The sequence below is a fragment of the Halichoerus grypus genome, chromosome X (genome assembly GCF_964656455.1).
Source record: "Halichoerus grypus chromosome X, mHalGry1.hap1.1, whole genome shotgun sequence".
Lineage (NCBI taxonomy): Eukaryota > Metazoa > Chordata > Mammalia > Carnivora > Phocidae > Halichoerus > Halichoerus grypus.
In genome coordinates, this window is record NC_135727.1 from 123,517,764 (window position 1) to 123,535,863 (window position 18,100).

Sequence of the window (18,100 nt, forward strand, 5' to 3'; positions counted from 1 at the left end):
TGGAAACCTTCAGACCCTATTGGGCTGCCTGAAGCATGGCTCGAAATTTCCCACTGCCTTATATCATCAGTTGTAATGCAGTTGGATAGACTCACAGCTGTATTCATACCAATTCCATCCTAATTATGGTGCCATGAAATTACACTGCATGGATTTTACTGCAATCAGGAGATGCCCACTGTCTCCTTAACGGAAACCTGGGAATGAACCTGGCTTAATGGATCTCAGCTGGGGTTGATTATGCTCTCCTCCCTACGAGGGACACTTGGTGATGTCTGGAGACATTTTTAGTTGATACATCCCTGGAAGGGGGAGGAGGGGCCAGGTATGTTGTTAAAGATCCTACAATATACAGAAGAGTCTCCAACAACAAAGAATTTTCCAGCCTCAAAGGTCAATAGTGTTGCAGTTGAGAAATCCTGTCCTAGACATCAGCACAGTTATTTCCAAGTGATTTTGTTGGGATAGAACCCACCCATTTGATAACTCATCCAATGCAGTTGATGTTGATGCCTATGGGCTGTAAAATCAGGCACCTTTATAATTAGTTTCCAGATTGTGGGAATGTACTGCATCTGAAGCTTGATGTTCCCCATTCAAAGCATTGCAGGATCTTTAGAAGGTGTTTGTGGCACAGGAAGGGAGGGAGGAAATTCTGAGGGACTCTGCTAAGAAGAAATGGCCAGCCTCTTATTCTTCATGCCCTAAGGTAACCTCCAGTGAGCCACAGCCCTGTAGAGTCCCATCCTCTTACGGATGGCTGGGACCTGTGACTTGCTTCTCAGAAAAGCTGATGGGATGTTACTCTCACGATTATATTTCATTATAGAAGACTCAGTCCCAGAAGACTGGAATTCTCCTGCTGGAGAAATTCTCCTGCTGGACTTGAAGAACTAAGCTGCCATGTTGTGAACTGCCTGTGAAGTGGGCCATGTGTCTAGAAACTACGGGAGACTTCTAGGGCCTGAGGGCAGCCTTCAGCTGATGGCCAATAAAAAGCCAGACACCTCAGGCATAACACCTCAGGAGATGACCTGCCGAAAAGCTGAGGAAATTTCTGACAGGGTCCTTCCCCAGTCAAGCCGTAGATGACATCGCAGCCCTGGCTGACTCCAGAGTCGCCAGCTGTGAGGCCCCAAGCAAAAGACCTAGTTAAGCTGTGCTCAAACATGGCCCACAGGAATTGCAAGATATTGTGTTGTTTTAAGCTGCTAAAATTGTGGTAATTGGTTATGCAGCAACAGGATGAACTCACCACGGAAGAGCAGTGTCTGTGGTGCTGAGGAAAAAGTGTAGAGCCATGTGCCACTCTTCTTAATTTATCTGACTTCCTGACTGAGAGAAAGAAGGTCTGGGGGTGTTGCTTGGGCTTACAGCATCACTATAAAATGGCATTGGACAATTCACAGAGCTGGGGAGGGTATGTGCTATGGTGAGCGCTGTGAATTGTGTAAGACTGTTGAATCACAGACCTGTACCTCTGAAACAAATAATACATTATATGTTAAAAAAAAAAAAAGATAGCAGGAGGGGAAGAATGAAGGGGGGGAAATCGGAGGGGGAGACGAACCATGAGAGACTATGGACTCTGAGAAACAAACTGAGGGTTCTAGAGGGGAGGGGGGTGGGAGGATGGGTTAGCCCGGTGATGGGTATTAAGGAGGGCACATTCTGCATGGAGCACTGGGTGTTATGCACAAACAATGAATCATGGAACACTACATCAAAAACTAATGATGTAATGTATGGTGATTAACATAACATAATAAAAAATTAAAAAAAAAAAAAAACGGCATCAGGAGGCCAAGTGGCAGCAGTGGATCAAAGGGAGCTGCATATAGAAAATTCCACTGTTTCACCAAACACAGTTATGGAAAACCTCCATATTTCACTCTGGCCCATTTTCTCTCCAACGTGACCAGATCACCCCTAAGCGGGTAGAAGCATTGCTGTGGCCTGACACAGGAACCCCCTGGCAGAGGAGTTTCACCAGGTAGGGAGGAAAATTTCAAGGAGATGGAATTCTCCATTTCCAGCTGAAAAGCCCCACCCCCTCTCCCCGTTCTTGTAGGAAATGGATGGATGAACACAGATGAACAAACAGCAGTGCCCAGTCCTCCATGTGGGGTTCCAAGAGGAAGATTCAAATAGAGTTCAGGAAACAGTAGAAGTGAATCAAGGGAACCCTTGGTGCTGCTTACTGAGGAAAAAGGGGTGGATGCAAGCAGAACTGTCCCAAGCCAAAGCACACAACACAAGAAGAAGCAAATGTGGGGTCTAAACAAAAGTGCTTGTAACAGAATGAATGCATTTTGGATGGAGAAGGCAGATGATGTGAATAATCAGGGGAAGATTTATTCAAGCAAGCCACAGAACATTTTCAGTGACTCAGACTCTGATAGGAATGAAAGAAAACATAGGCTCTATAAAACCCTAGGAAAATTAGTAGTAAAAAAAAACCAGAACAAAATGAGAAGGAAAGGGCGCTGGTAGAGTGGAGGAAATAAATGAAGAAAAAACCAATGTATTGTGTGACTAAGAGAGAAGCCAGTTTACTGAGGGAACAGAAACTTGAGGTGAGATGAACTTATAAGGCAGCAGGCAGAGAGGGTGGAAGAGGAGCGCAGATTTAGGGGAAAGAGAAGAGGATACAGGAAGAAAGGTCTATTCAGAGAAGCAGGGAGAGAATGACTATAGAGCCATTTTGTGCAATTTGAGCAAGGAGTTCCCAGAAACATGAACAGCCAGGGTTAAGTGCTAAGGGAAGGTCATGGATGAGTAGACAAAGTGGGGGAAAACTTTCTCTCTGCAGAGGAAGGAAAATTGGAGGGCCTTCAGTTGTGCTGCCCTCAGGGACTTTGATCTCTCTGGGCTGCTAAGGGGAAATCTGAACTTTCCAGATCAAAGTGGGAATAGCAGATGTCTGTTTGATCACCTGTAGTTTTCAACCAGGACTCTCAAGCTGCCAAGAGAGTTCTTTACCAACCACCCTTACTTCTAACAAATGGACTTCAATTTGAAGGTAATTTTTAGTCTTTTAGATAAGATTTCTGCCTCAAGACTATAGGCGCTCTTATGAATCCCGGCAATAGGTCAGGATACTCCTCCCCCACGCCACCCCCTTTCTCTCTCTCTCAGGAAAGGGTTGAAGCTGCAGTTGATGCTTTCCCCAGTATTATGCCATCTAAGGACTACTAACTTGCCAATGGAAAATACTAGTTGGTGCTACTTTGTAGAGGTTAAGAGTCAGCGAGAGGGACCAAATGCTTTATTCATGCATTTGATATGCTTTAGTCAAGCTCCTCTAGAATGGACAAATGTTCTTCACTGTCTACTCCAAGTATCTACTCATAATACAGTACAGGGAAGAAAGCAATGAAAATCATTCCTTACGGCTGTTTCAAAAGAACAAAACAAAAGGCAAGCAACAATTTCAGAAAGAACTCATAGAATAACTTTCTGAGATATTTATTATGAAGCAAAGACCAGAATTTGGGGTTAAGGCATTACTAACAACAGGGTAGGGAAAGAAAAGGACTTGCCCAGTAAGGAATGTCTTATTTTGCATTTCCAGATTCACTCTCCCAGTGCTCTTTGAGTCAAGACTCATGGAAAACTCAGTTCAGTCCAGGCAAACCAAATCAGCAACCACTGTGGTCATTAGCTGCTTTGCTAATTTGTTATTTTAAATAAACTCCGGAGAGAGACTCCTGCTCTGCAGTTATCATTAGCTCTGGCCAAGCAGGGTAACTTTCCCACGATGCTGGTTGGCTGGGCAGGGAGAGAGCCAGGTCACCTGTGGCATGGCCCTCATGCTCACTGAGTTACAGGCGCCAGAGCACTTCAGTGCAGACAGATAAGAGCTTAGCTCTCAGAGATGGAGCTGGATCGATGCAAGGCTCTGACCACCACTAGCTGTGTTTCCTTCAGCGAGTCGCTTAAACTGACTAAGCTTCTTTCCTTGCCTTTCCAAAACAAAGAGGGTCAAATGAACAAGGGATAAGGTGATGAGGCACGACTGCAACTGCTTTAAAATGCTGTCAGGAATAAATGACATAGTTTAAGTACGGTGCTTAACAGGGTGTATGGCATTGTAAGTACCCTTTTATATAAGTTATTGTTATTTCGTTATAGATCTCATTGCTTATGTTGGTAACAAGATTGACTTTTTTTTTAAAGTTTGTTTACTTATTTATTTCAATAATGTCTACACCCAATGTGGGGCTTGAACTCACAATGCCAAGATCAAGAGTCGCATGCTCCACCCATTGAGCCAGCCAGGCCCCCCAAGATTGACTTTTTATTTTATTTTATTTTTTTAAGATTTTATTTATTTATGTATTTGACAGAGAGAGACACAGCTAGAGAGGGAACACAAGCGGGGCAGTGGGAGAGGGAGAAACAGGCTTCCCACCGAGCAGGGAGCCCAATGCGGGGCTCAATCCTAGGACCCTGGGATCATGACCTGAGCCGAAGGCAGACACTTAACGACTGAGCCACCCAGGCGCCCCCAAGATTGACTTTTTAAAAAGAAGACCACCGGAGCTTTCAATCTATCTTCCCGACCTGGCTATTTTGGTCACTGGCAGGGTCTGTGAAGAAAGAGCCACTTTATATGTGGGTGTGCAGGGTGAAGGTAGGGAGTGGTTTGGAACAGAGGGGTGGGGGAAATTTTAGGCATTAGAGTCCACCTGCAAGCTCCTCTCACAGCACCTATCCACCGGACTGCCATTATGTGTTTATCTTTTTTCTCTTCTAGATCGTGAGTTCACAGAGAGCAGGTGCTTGTCTTCCTCTCTTGGTTTCTTTTTTTTTTTTTTTTTAAGATTTTATTTATTTATTTGAGAGAAAGACAGAGACAGGGATAGCAATGGAGAGCACAAGCAGGGAGGAGAGGGAGAAGCAGGCTCCCCGCTGAGCAGGGAGTCTGATGCGGGGCTCCATCCCAGGACCCTGGGATCATGACCTGAGCCAAAGGCAGACGCTTAACCGACTGAGCCACCCAGGCGCCCCACCTCTCCTGGTTTCTTAACAAGGCTAGTTAGAGGGCCTGAATGGGAAGAAAGCATAATTTTGGTGAAGAACTGTGAAGTCCCAATTTCAAAGTCGTATCTAATAATAACACTTGTATTGACCATCCCTTTTCTGAAATGCCCAAGTCACTAAAACAGTTCTTATCTTTCAAGACACAGGCACTCTTTATTCAACTCTCAACACTCCCAGTACTATATTTTCTGTGTAGCAGCAACATCTTGTCCTTCCTCCCCTGGGAGTCATCATTTACCATCATTACCATCAACAACCCTACCAGCACCACTACCACTATGAAATGGACATAGACATTAAATCTAGAGAAGGCTAAAAGCTTCCATTTCCATCCCTCTGTCTTGTAACATCCATGGCAAGGAAGCATCTCCTTCCTCCCTGGGTCCTCATACAGAGTTTTTATCATGAATATTTAAATCTTGATCAGATCCCTCAATCCAGGCTGCTGAGCTGACTGTGCTTCTTTCCTTTCCTTCTAGGACTCAGGCTGGAGAGTCTTGGTACACTCATTCCCTGAGGTTGCCTGGTGGCATCTAGAACATCCCTGACCCAGGAAAAGATCTGTTCAGATCTGTTTTTTTTTTTTCAGACTTCCATTTTTTCTTCCCTCCACTCTGTGGTTCTGAGTTGTATCATTATTCTTTCCTTGTAGGCAGGAAGAAAATTACTTCCAGAATTCTCTGAAACGTGCCTTTGGTTTCTCCCCAAATCTCACCATCACCATTCCTGTAGTCTTTTCAGAAACCTCCAGGAAGCAGCCTCTGAGATGCTCCACCATAGCCCATGCCCTCCCAAACTTGAATAGCATTGACTGTACAGTTGGCCCAATGTTTCTGATCTCTGGCCACCTCTCACATGCTCAATGAACGCAGGCATATACAAATAATAATTTCCAATCTAAAAAATGAAAGAGCAGGGGCACTTGAGTGGCTCAGTCAGTTGAGCGTCTGACTCTTGATTTCAGCTCAGGTCATGATCTCGGGGTCGTGGGATTGAGCCCCGCATTGGGCTCCACACTGGGCATGCAGCCTGCTTGAGATTCTCTCCCTCTCTCTCCCCACAAAGAAAGTAAGAAAGAAAGAGCAAAGTCAAGCATTACCTGGTTTGTTCTATGTCCAGGCAAAGCCATTGAATGTCTCCAGGTAGTAGACATTCTCAGTCACCGGGCTCAAGGATGGATTCAAATTATAGTGGATTCATAGGCATCAGATCCACTCACTCCTCTATATCTGACATGACCTGGCCAAGTAAACTGCCTTCTTCCACCTGCAAGCTTATGACCCCTCAACTTTTTTATCATCGGTTACAATCCTCTAACCACACAGGCTACAAGATCCTTCTTCCCTTCACAAACACTGCACTTCTCTTTAGAAAGACCATAATTTAAAACATTTGGGGAAGAATGTTTCTGAACACTGCTCTAAGAATTATAGGATAAGAGAGACTATCTTAATTATGTCACTCGACATAGTGCAAACCCATGCAGAGCAAATGTAGTTTCAATCTCTTGTCACTGGAGAAAAGCTAGCAAAACACGTAATACATTTTTGAAACACTTACATTTTTATTATCTCAAATTTCATTAATAGACCATAAGAACCATATGTCAAATCAATAATATGCTACGTTGAAGGAATAATCTCACTTATCTGCAGTGGTAAGGCAGGTCCACTGCAGCCTAACTGGCTTGATTTCAGGGAGTCAAGAAAATCCTCTTTTTTTTAAAAGCTGACTGATGCTTGAAATTTTACATCAATCAATTATCCCTTTGGGTGAAGACATTGGTCTCTTTGGAAAAAATCTCTGAGCAGGTATGAGAGATTTGTATCTATGTGGGGCCCCGAGAGCAGGATTGAATTGGACACAGAAGGGGCACAGAAGAAGGAGAGGAAGGGGCAGTTCTGGAGATGGGGGCTGGAGGGAAGACGCAGGAAACAAAGAAAAGTCAGGAGGATGGGCTCATCTAAGATAAGTGTCATCTCCGTCTCCATGTGAGCTGCAGGAGTGGTGGTGGTCTTTTAAACAGACAGCAATGATTTTTTTAAAAAGATTTTATTTATTTATTTGACAGAGAGAGAAACAGCGAGAGAGGGAACACAAGCAGGGGGAGTGGGAGAGGGAGAGGCAGACTCCCTGCTGAGCAGGGAGCCCAAAGTGGGGCTCCATCCCAGGATCCCGGGTTCATGACCTGAGCCCAAGGCAGACACTTAACCCGACTGAGCCACCCAGGTGCCCCAAACAGACAGCAATGATTTTAAAACAAGTAAATTAATCTGGAAGTTTCTTTTACAAAAAAACCCCACAACCTATGAATAAAATAATCACGAATTCTGTGTTAACTGTGCTGGTACAACAAAGACATGCCACAAACTTGAGACATTTTCAATACACTGTCTATTTCTTTTCTTTTTTTTTTTAAAGATTTTATTTATTTGACAGAGAGAGACACAGTGAGAGAGGGAACACAAGCAGGGGGAGTGGGAGAGGGAGAAGCCGGCTCCCCGCTCAGCAGGGAGCCTGATGCGGGGCTCGATCCCAGGACCCTGGGATCATGACCTGAGCCGAAGGCAGACGCTTAATGACTGAGCCACCCAGGCGCCCTACACTGTCTATTTCTGTCAAAGAATTAGTATGCAGAATATAGAGAGTCCTGCAAATTAGTTTAAAAAAAAGGCAAACAACCCAATAAAAAACCTGAAAAGGAAATGGATAGCCAAATCAATAGAAAAAAGAAATTAAGTGATTAATGAACATGTGAAATATTATACAGAAATCCTGATTGAATAAAGAGATGAAAAGGCCAGCTTGTAGAAAACAGCTATTAAAACAAAAATGAAACACCATTTCTCACACATCAGATTGGCAATACAGAAAAAGTCTGATAACAAATGTAGGCGAGGCTATCAGAAAATGTGGATAGGAATATAAAAGAGGAATTAATACACCCATTTTGGAGAGTAATCTGGTACTCTCTAGTAAAGAAGGAATTACACTTACCATTTGGTACAGTAATGTCACTTTGAGGTATAGCCCTTAGAGCAAGGGTCAGCAAATCATAATTTGGGCCAAATCAGGCCCAATGCCCATTTTTGTATCGCCCATCCATGAGCTCAAAACATCTCTTAACATGTGTAAGTGGCTGAGGAAAAAAAATCAAATAAATAATAATGACACATGAAAATGATATGAAATTCACATGTCAGTATCCATAAATACAGATTCATTGGCGCACAGCCATGCCCATTTGCTTACATATTGTCTATGGCTGCTTCATGCTACCAGGGCAGAGTTGTAGTCATGACAGAGGCCAGATAGAATTGCAAAGCTGAAAATATTTACTATCTGGCTCTTTACAGAAAAAAAAAATTGCAGAGCCTGGCCCTAGAGAGACTCTCATACATGTATGCAAGGAGGATGTGCAAGAGTGTTCACTGGGATGTTGTTTTTATTAGAAAGAAATAGGAAGCAATGTGAATGTTCATTAAGAAGGACTGTATAAATCAATCTTAGCATATTTATACAATAAAATCTAATAGCTTTTAAATAATAGACCTACACGTATCAACTTGGATAAACCTCAAATATGCAATGTTGAATGAACAAAAAAATGTTGCAAAAGAATACAGTATAAAACTATTTATATACAGTCTGGAAAACCTTAAATGATACAAAATATGGTATATGGATTATACATAGAGAGAATTAAAGTATAAAAATATGGATAGGAATAATATACACTCTCAGGATGCCCGTTGTTTCTGCAGAGGAGGAGGAGGGAATGGGATGGAGACCTTCATCTGCATCTATACTGTTCTATTGCTTTAAAAAGAAAAAAAAAAGAAGTACTGGTAGCCAATAAGAAAGAAACAATATGTTTACTATGGGTGTATGTGTGTTTACTGCAATGTGCTCTATGTCTTTGAAATGTATAAGCTATTTTCACAACTTAAAATATGATCTCCGAATTAGAAAATTACCCCACTAGCTATTATTTCTATTGCCCACATTTTCAGCTGACCACAACCCTTTCTGTGAATGCCCTTTGAATTACATAACACTTGGGGAAGGCAGTCAGGTGGAAGGTTTGGTTAGTGTCAGCCCTGCATTGTTGGATGCTAGGAAATGCGCACCAGCGGGCATGATTAATTACATAGTCCATAAAGCTGTGTTCTCCCACTCTCCACCTAATTACTGTGACACCATAGGGTATGGGTGACAAAATAGTTGCTGTAACCCCAGACAAATGTTTTATGAATATTGGAACAGAGATGGAAATGGAAAAGAATTCAGGAGCGATGTATTTCACGAGGAGTGCGCATTTCCCAATCACCCTTCTGTTAATAAAGAGTGTACATTTCCCAGACGCGGTGAATGAAAAATAGCTTCGTTTCCAACAGCAGTATCAGGAAAAGGAAGAGAAATGTGCTCTTCCCGGCTATAAGTCGAGAAGGATATTGCTGTGAAGCATGATTAAATACTAATGAGAATGATGTCAGACGTGGTGGGAAACGTACACCATCTATTTTAACGCTGGGCAGTTTGAGGCTTGCTGGTGCCTGAGAGTGTTCATGGAAACTCACGTTCCTGTATAATCACTCACTGCTGGGTCAAACGCCTGCCTGGTGGGGTCCTTCCTTCTGCTGGTAAGGGTGGAGGTGGAGCACTGGAAAAGTTTTCACGACTCTAGGGAAAATGTTATGGAGAAAGGGAAAGCGGCAGGCTCTATCAGCCTCGCGATCTGCCTGTTTGCCTTCACTAACGAGGAGGCGAGGAGTAGCAGAGATTATGCAGCATTAGGGCAAGGATCTTGGAGCCAGGAAACCTGGATTTTGTTATCAGCGTTGCCACTTGCTGTCTGTGCAACCCTGGGTGAGCATCTTGCATTCTCCAAGGCCAAATGAATGAAACCGTAAGCTAATAAGGGTAAATATCTATCCCGCAGGATTGTGGAAAGTCTTAAAGGAAAATTTCTGCCAAAATGCTTTATAAAGGGTTAAGTTCTGTAAAGATATTAGCTGTTCTACCAGATGTTTTGTGCAGTGTGCAACTTAGTGAGAATATTTCCACTGATCTGGGTGGTATATGTCATGGTTCAGGGGATTTACAAAGGGGTGGAAGGCAGGAGGGAGGGAGAGAAAGGGGGGAGGGGAGAGAAAGATGAGGGAGGGAGAAAAGCAGGAAGGGAAGGAGGGGGGAGAGGTGGAGGGAGGGAGGGAAAAGGCAGGGAGGGAAGGAGAGAGAAGGAAGGGAAAAGTGAAGCCTGTCTCCTGCCCCCAAAGGAAAATCTTGACGAGGTCTCATCATTACTCAGAGACCCATTCTTATGAGCACTATTTATGGGCTCTGGGCAGGTAACTCAACCATCTTATTATTGTCACCTGCAGTGTGTAGATAATTTAACCAGTCTCTCAAAAATGCTGCAAAGTAATTTTCTTAGACAAAAAATTTACTCCAAAATAAACCCAGAGCACACACTCCCCTGAAAGGTCTTAATGACCGACACTGCCTAGTGCTATGAGGAAACAGAGTGGTTTGCAATGCAAATGTCCAAGAAGCTCTAAGGCTCACACTTTAAAAAGATTTAGTTCAATTGTATCTCATCTTTGAAAATGCTGTTTCATTACATTGACAGTATCAGTTCCACAATATATATCTATTTTTTGGCCCAAAGGGCCATCTTTTATATGAGATAATGATGCTGACGCACTGTCATTGGAGCTGGGTTTTTTTCCAGTAGTTTGGAGGATCCTGAGGTGAGTCAGCCCGATGTGCTCAAGCTCCCCCAACCTTTATTTATCTGGCTCGCTTTAGTGGTGCAATCCACAGCTACTGAACAATTGTTTATCTGCTTAAAGCTGGCAGGACGACATTGGGTTGGAGCCTTGAACCATGGCCTCGACTTAAGATTCTAACAAAATGAGTTAAACCAGAGATAACTGTCACTCAGTTAGATAGTTGTCTGTATATATTGGTTTCCTCTGAAAGCCCAGGTTTTCCAAAAATGTTATGTCCTGTTGTCCCCTCGAAATCAGGACAATTTCCAGAAATTTCTATTTTTCTCTTTTTTGCATTAGAGCTACCTATTTTGAAATGCCTCTAACACTAAAAAGTGGTATAAAAAATCCTTTGTTAAAATATACTGCCCCTATCAATTGTTCAGAAAATATTGTGACTTGTCCCTTCATCACTTTTAAGGCCAAGCTTTTCACGGGACCCTTGGGCCCCACCCCCACTTTTGGATCACTCAAGCAACCAGATGCCCACCTCTCTCGCATCTTCAATTCCCCACTCTCTATTTGATCATCACTATCCGCATTCAAACATCCTGTAATATCTCCAATATTAAAAGTAAAAGGCCTTCCGTGATCCCACATTCTCCTCCAGCTACTGCCTAACTTTGCATTTGTAGCTAAATTTCTAGAAAGGTTTGCCTACACTCACTTTCTCCACTTCCCGTCTACCTATTCTCCCTGGACCTACTGCCATCAGGTTTTTTCCTCCATTATTCTATCTGAACTGCTCATTCAAGGTCACCAATGACTTCCCAGAGGTCAATTCCCATAATCCATGCTCCGCTCCCATCTTCGTCATTTTATCCACATGTCAAGGGTGCGAGATGCAATTCCTTCCATGCTCCTCACAACACTTTGGGGACTCCACCCTCTGTTCTCTTCCCCGCTGACAGGCAAATCCCTCTGAGTCTCATTTCCTCTACCGCCAAACATCTCGGTGCTCTGGGCCCAGCCCTCTGCAAGCTGCAAACTCACTCCTTCGGTCCATTCAGCAAGACTCCTGGATTGAAACACCATCTACCCACTGACGCTTCCAAAATTTAGGTCTTCAGCCTGCACCTCTTCTCAGAACTCCAGATTCATATCTCATATCTCACATCCAATTCATGAACAAATCCTATTAGCACTTCCTTAGAAATATATCCAAAATACAGTGACTTCACACCACCTTTGCCATAGCAACTGGGCTCTAAACCAGCCTCACCTCTTGCCTGGATTCCTATTCTCTCTGCCTACAGCCTAATCTCCATACAGCAGCCAGAGTGATATTTACAGACTGTCAGATCACCATACCTCCGGAAGCTTCCCATCCTATTCAGAATGAAAGTCAAGGTCCTAAGCATGGCCCTCATGAGCGGCCCAGTTTACCTCTCCAAACTCCCTGCCAGCAGTGTTCCATTCATTTGCTGGGCTCTCTCCACAGGCATCTCTTCCTAGCTCATTGAATATGCCAAGCACCTGCCTGGCTCTGGGCCCTTGCTCTTAGTTGGGTTAGTAACATTGCTCACTTCCTCCTTTATTTCAGGTTCTACTCAAATGTCACCTTCTTGGAGTGGTCTTCCCTGCCTCCCTGTATAAGAGCAGCAACCCAACACCCTCCACTCCACAGGCCATTTATTTTCCTTCAAAGCACTGATCACTGCTGGGGAACCTGTATATTTATGTTTTTCTTGTTTCTTTGCTGTCTGTGTATCCCCTCCAAATATAAGCACCTCAGGGGCAGGAACTTCTTCTTTATACAGTGCCTAGGATTGAGTCTCACGCGCCATAGATACTCAACAAATGTTAAATATTTCATTTGATACTTAATGAATATTTATAAAGGACTATGTTTGAACAGCATTTCATCAATTAATCAACGAAACAATGAGTTCAGCAATCGTTGACCGTGTAGACCTACCTACTGTGTGTTAAGAATTTTGCTAAAAGCCAGGAATGAAATGAAAGGAAATGGAGCTCTCATATCTCATACTTTTTTTCCCCAAAGATTTTATTTATTCATTTGAGAGAGAGAGCATGAGCAGGGGGAGAGGCAGAGGGAGAGGGAGAAGCAGCCTCTCCGCTGAGCTGGGAGCTCTCAGATCTCATATTTTTTTTCCCCCGAAGATTTTATTTATTCATTTGAGAGAGAGAGAGAGAGAGAGCAGGGGGAGAGGCAGGGGGAGAGGGAGAAGCAGACTGCCCACTGAGCTGGGAGCCGGACTCAGGGCTCGATCCCAGGACCTGGAGATCACGACTTGAGCTGAAGGCAGACACCCAACCAACTGAGCCACCCAGGCGCCCCTCAGATCTCATACTTAAGGGGGAAGTTAGAAAAATAAGCAGTCCAGTTCCATAGTTCATGGCATAATGTGTTCATCAGGCTGATAGTAAGGAAGGAGGGGTGGAAGGTCAGAAGGTCCCCACACAGATAATCTTCAACAGGACTGCTGTGTTCTCTAAGTGATGGTTTCCTTCCTCCCTTTATACTTTTCTGAAGAGTAAATATTTTTTAAAAATTCAGTTTGTTACTACCATCAGAAAAAAAAGTGGTCAATTTTGAAAAACACAAAGTTGTCTTTGTATTATTTTCCTATTGCTGCTGTAACAAACTCAGTGGCTTAAAGCAATGCAAATTTATTCTCTTACATTTCTGGAGGCCACAAGTCCAAAACAGGTCTCACATGGCTAAAATCAAAGGTCAGCAGCACCATGTTTCTTCTGGGGGTTCTTTTTTTTTTTTTAAGATTTTATTTATTCATTTGACAGAGAGACAGTGAGAGAGGGAACACAAGCAGGAGGCAGTGGGAGAGGGAGAAGCAGGCCTCCCACCAAGCAGGGAGCCCGATGCAGGGCTCCATCCCAGGACCCTGAGATCATGACCTGAGCCGAAGGCAGACGCTTAACAACTGAGCCACCCAGGTGGCCCCTCTTCTGGGGGTTCTAGGGGAAGGAGATTTTGTTTCCTTGCCTCTTCCAGCTTCTACAGGCCGCCTGCATCCCTTAGCTTATGGTCCCTTCGTCCATCTTCAAAGCCAGCAGAATCACATCATCAAATCTCTCTTGTTCTTTCTCTCTCTTTCTCCCTCTCCATCCCCAACTCCTGCTTCTGTCACTCTCCTCTGCCTCTGATCCTCCTGCCTTCCTGTTGTAAGGACCCTTGTGATTACAGTGGAACTATCCAGATAATGCAAGATAATCTTCCCATCTCAAAATCCTTAATTTAATCTCATCTGCAGAGTCCCTTTGGTATATGAGTGAAGAGGTTCAGGACAGACGCCCCCACCCCCACCCCCGAATGTGTCACTTTGGAGTATGGATTATGTTGAGCTGAAGGCACTTGAGACCCTGTGGGCTCAAAAGAAACATTTGCCCCTCCCTTAACTACATAGAAGAATCTAAATTGGGCGGTCTTCATAAGAATAAGGGTTATTAGCAGAGATAAATTTTATCTGAGTGACCCATCTGTATGGTAGGGCAAACATCATCTCTTTCCTCTAAAATCCCAGACCCCTCCCCCCTTCTTCTTAGTTCAGAAGGATATATAGACCTCATTTTGCCTGCCTGTCTTTGGAATTTCCATGTCCATGTGGATTCCCTGTACGTATGCCTATTAAATTTGATTTTCTCCTATTAATCTGTCTCATGTCAATTTGATTCTTAGTCCAGCCAGAAGAACCTTTGAAGGGACAGGAATTCTTGCTCTGCAACATGAGATAACATTCAGGATTAGGACATGGACATCTTTGGAGGGAGGCCATTATACGGCCTACAGTAGTCATTCACTGTGAGACCAAAAGGAAAAGATGTACTATTTTGAGTCATCAGATCAGTAACTTAGGCCTGCCAAAACTGTAGCAGAACTCACAAATATACAGATTATTTACATAAAACATGCTCCACTTAGTGCTTGGCTTTGAGTTACCAAGACCAGAAGGGGTGAGCGCTGACGGCCCTGATTGGCCATGGGCATTTCTGGGACCTGGACACTGTCTGCAAGCCAGGGGAAGAGGGGAGGTCAGGCCATCTTCTTATCTCCTCATGTAGAAGAAGTTCACTGTGCAAGAAACTTGTCATGGAGGTCAGTGCTTCTTTAAAATCTTGGGGCTGCTGCTATGTTTGTGCTTTAGTTTGTCTTGTAGTTTTTATGGACTCTGGAGTTATAAACTATAGGAACTAGGGTTTGAGTTTTATAATAGTGTTCCCCCCCTTCCTAATAATGGCTGCTTTACACTGTTTCTGTAAAAACAAAATTATCCAGATGTTTTAAAAAGTTATAGGGGCGCCTGGGTGGCTCAGTCAGTTAAGCATCTGCCTTCAGCTCGGGTCGTGATCCCAGGGTCCTGGGATGGAGCCCCGCATCGGGCTCCCTGCCCCGAGGGAAGCCTGCTTCTCCCTCTCCCACTCCCCCTGCTTGTGTTCCCTCTCTCACTGTGTCTCTCTCTGTCAAATAAATAAAATCTTAAAAAAAAAAAGTTATAATAAAGCATTATTTCAAGAACTTAGGTGGTCTACAATATATGAATCCCATACGTTTTATTACTCTTTAAGCAATCCAAATATTCAAAAACCTAAATGCTCCATAATTAAATTTTTCTTTCCCCATGAGCAAGCCCAAAGTAGTTCTATTTGTTAAAGCATAAACAGAACTTAAGTTGTTTAAAAGGCAAAAGGCAGAAAAGAAATGCTGAATATCTCATCAAATATATTTGCTTAATTGACCCTTTCAGTGGTTTCTGTGCACACCATGCTCACAAAAAGGCGCATCCCTGGGAAGTTAAATTTCAAGGGTTCATCTCCAATCATGGACAATTATAGAAAACACAGTCTTAGAATTTGATTTGTTTCCTAGGTAACACCCCTTCAAATCTGGTATCCGTGCCTCATCATTTTGCTCCTACACATGGATAAAGATCCTGAAACTGCCTAGTCTACATTTCAGGTACAGAAGATGACATGAGCAGACATCCTAAAAGAAGGATCTGGGGTGGATGTTATTCTCCAGAAAGAAATTTAATTTATTTAAGTTAATAAAAATAGCAGGAGAAAGAAACAAAATTGGAAACTTGCTGAAACTTAATTCACTGCAGGATACTGTTATCTAGCAGGTTAATCTTGGGCCCCAACCAAATGATTTAAGTTTCTGAAACACATGAAATATCTCATAGTTTAACTCAATGGCTGTGACATAATAGAGCTCCCAGGGGAGGAATACAGTCAGATTTATACGTTTAAGCAATTGTGGTTGATTTCTGAACCTTAACAATGAGTACGACTAGAAACATAGCATAAATAAGATTTATACAGACTGAAAAAAGCAAATGATCTCCCACATAGTCTCAAGGTACCAATTTGGATTACTAAACACATAAACATTACAATTACTTTGATACAAGGAGAGCCATCCCCCAAGGTATAAGAACCAAGGGCAAACCATAAGGTGTGTCTAAGTCCCCAACTCCTGCTGTAATATTCATAGTCAGGGAATATCTTGTTTACAATAATCATCAAAGGTAGCCTTGAACCACAAAGCCAAAAACAGAAATGAGAGCAGCCAGAGTAGGTAGACTGCTGCAGGAATACATGTACAAAGTGAGAAGAGATACTCACATTCAATATGCAGCCTCAAGAGTTGGTATGGAAGTGCAGAGGGAGGAAGGAGTAATATAGCTCTCAGGCAACCAGGCTCTGTCCCTCTAAACAGCCAACCCAGCTGCTTTCTCCTTTTGAATGGAACTGTCCCATGTGCTGAAATGGGCCCTTGAATAATCCTCGGTTCCCCTGATATAAACGTGAAATTGTCACCACTGTTTGGCATTGGTTGAAGACATACTCTCCTTTTCATGCCTTCTGACACTGCGAGTCATTGCATTTCCAGCTACCTGCTTCTCACAAGTATCAGTACCTGAGACTGGCCAGGGACAACTACTCAGAAAGGGATAAAGCAGAATACCTGGAGCTCACACAGCAATCTGTTTAAAGGTTTAATAATTTATTTCCTTCTAGTATTCACCGGCTTCTTAAAAGTCACAACACTCACTCAATTTGCCAATTGAGAATGATTTAATTCAATAGTATTTGCAAATAGGAATCTTTCCGTCCTTTTACAAACTACAGAAGCCTAATTAGTCTATTTTCATGTTAACTGCCTCCTCTTCATTTAGTAAATGCAGATTATTAATTATGCACACTGGCATTTAAAAACCATATGAATTCTATGTACTTATTACTAGCTTGAAGGATACAAACCATATAACTTCTTCCACAAATTAGTTCATTTTTGTTAAACCAGATAGAGAATTTTTAGCAATCTTTATTGAAATGTTACATTAATCCACTGAAATGAACATTTTTTCAATTATTTTTAGGGCTCAACTGATTATTACATCTAGCCCTAGAATAAGTTTTCTCCCAGGATATATTGTCAGGGGTTCCTATGATCTATTGCCTTTTTTTTTTTTTTTTTAAATAAGCTCTACACCCAACATGGGGCTTGAACTCAACTCTGAGATCAAGAGTCACATGCTCTACTGATTGAGCCAGACGGGTGCCCCTTTTTACATTATTTTTAAAGCACTGGAAAAAATCACCTAATAAGGTAGATGATGGATTTCTTATTCCTGCATAGATTAACCTCAGTGTTCCTCACTTTTCATTCTCCTGTACCTCACTTGTATGAGCAACAATTCCAAACCCACACATGTAAGTATTTTCAGTGATAGACTTAAAGCAAGCTTTGATTCAATTCTAGAAAAAGACATCTGACCAGTAACTCAAACATCAGACACATTTTTTGGCTAGGTACCTATTAGGCTTGAAATAGACCCAGGGAGGTATATTCTGGGAATACAATGATTTATCTACACCCCTGAAAAGGTCCATCACAATTCAAGTTTGTGCCAAAGACATGGTTCTTAGGGGTACCAGATTATGCCACCCCAAAATATGCTTCTTTGACATATGGATTATTTTGAGCTAAGAGCCATTGAGAACCAGCCAGAGCACTAAAAACAGAGCACACGTTTTCCTTTTGTAAGAGAACTTTCCATTTGTAGACATGTCCCCCTCTCCTTTCCCAGGAAAAGGACTCTTAACTCCTATCCAGTGAGAAGGCTCTGACTTAAATCTGCATTAACAAACCTTTTTTGACAACCCTTGTTTACCATACTTTTCCAGGTCATCTTCCCTTAACTTGCCTCTCCTGTACAGTAGCCTCCAAACCCCTTTTCCTTTGTTGGTATTGAGTTGAACCCAAATTCTAACCACCCCTTTGGGTTACTCAT

The 18,100-nt window shown here is 42.8% G+C and overlaps 1 protein-coding gene and 1 long non-coding RNA gene across 6 annotated transcripts in view; one reads left to right on the plus strand and one right to left on the minus strand.

Moving 5' to 3' along the window:
- FRMPD4 (FERM and PDZ domain containing 4) overlaps positions 1 to 18,100 on the minus strand; it is an 829,477-nt gene that overhangs the window by 597,872 nt on the left and 213,505 nt on the right. The window lies entirely within an intron of this gene.
- The window catches only part of LOC144380606 (uncharacterized), a 110,432-nt gene continuing 102,037 nt past the window's right edge, over positions 9,706 to 18,100 (plus strand). For both annotated transcript variants that reach the window (XR_013444820.1, XR_013444821.1), the window contains exon 1: positions 9,706 to 9,915. This is a non-coding gene — a long non-coding RNA (uncharacterized LOC144380606). The remainder of the gene's footprint in view (positions 9,916 to 18,100) is intronic.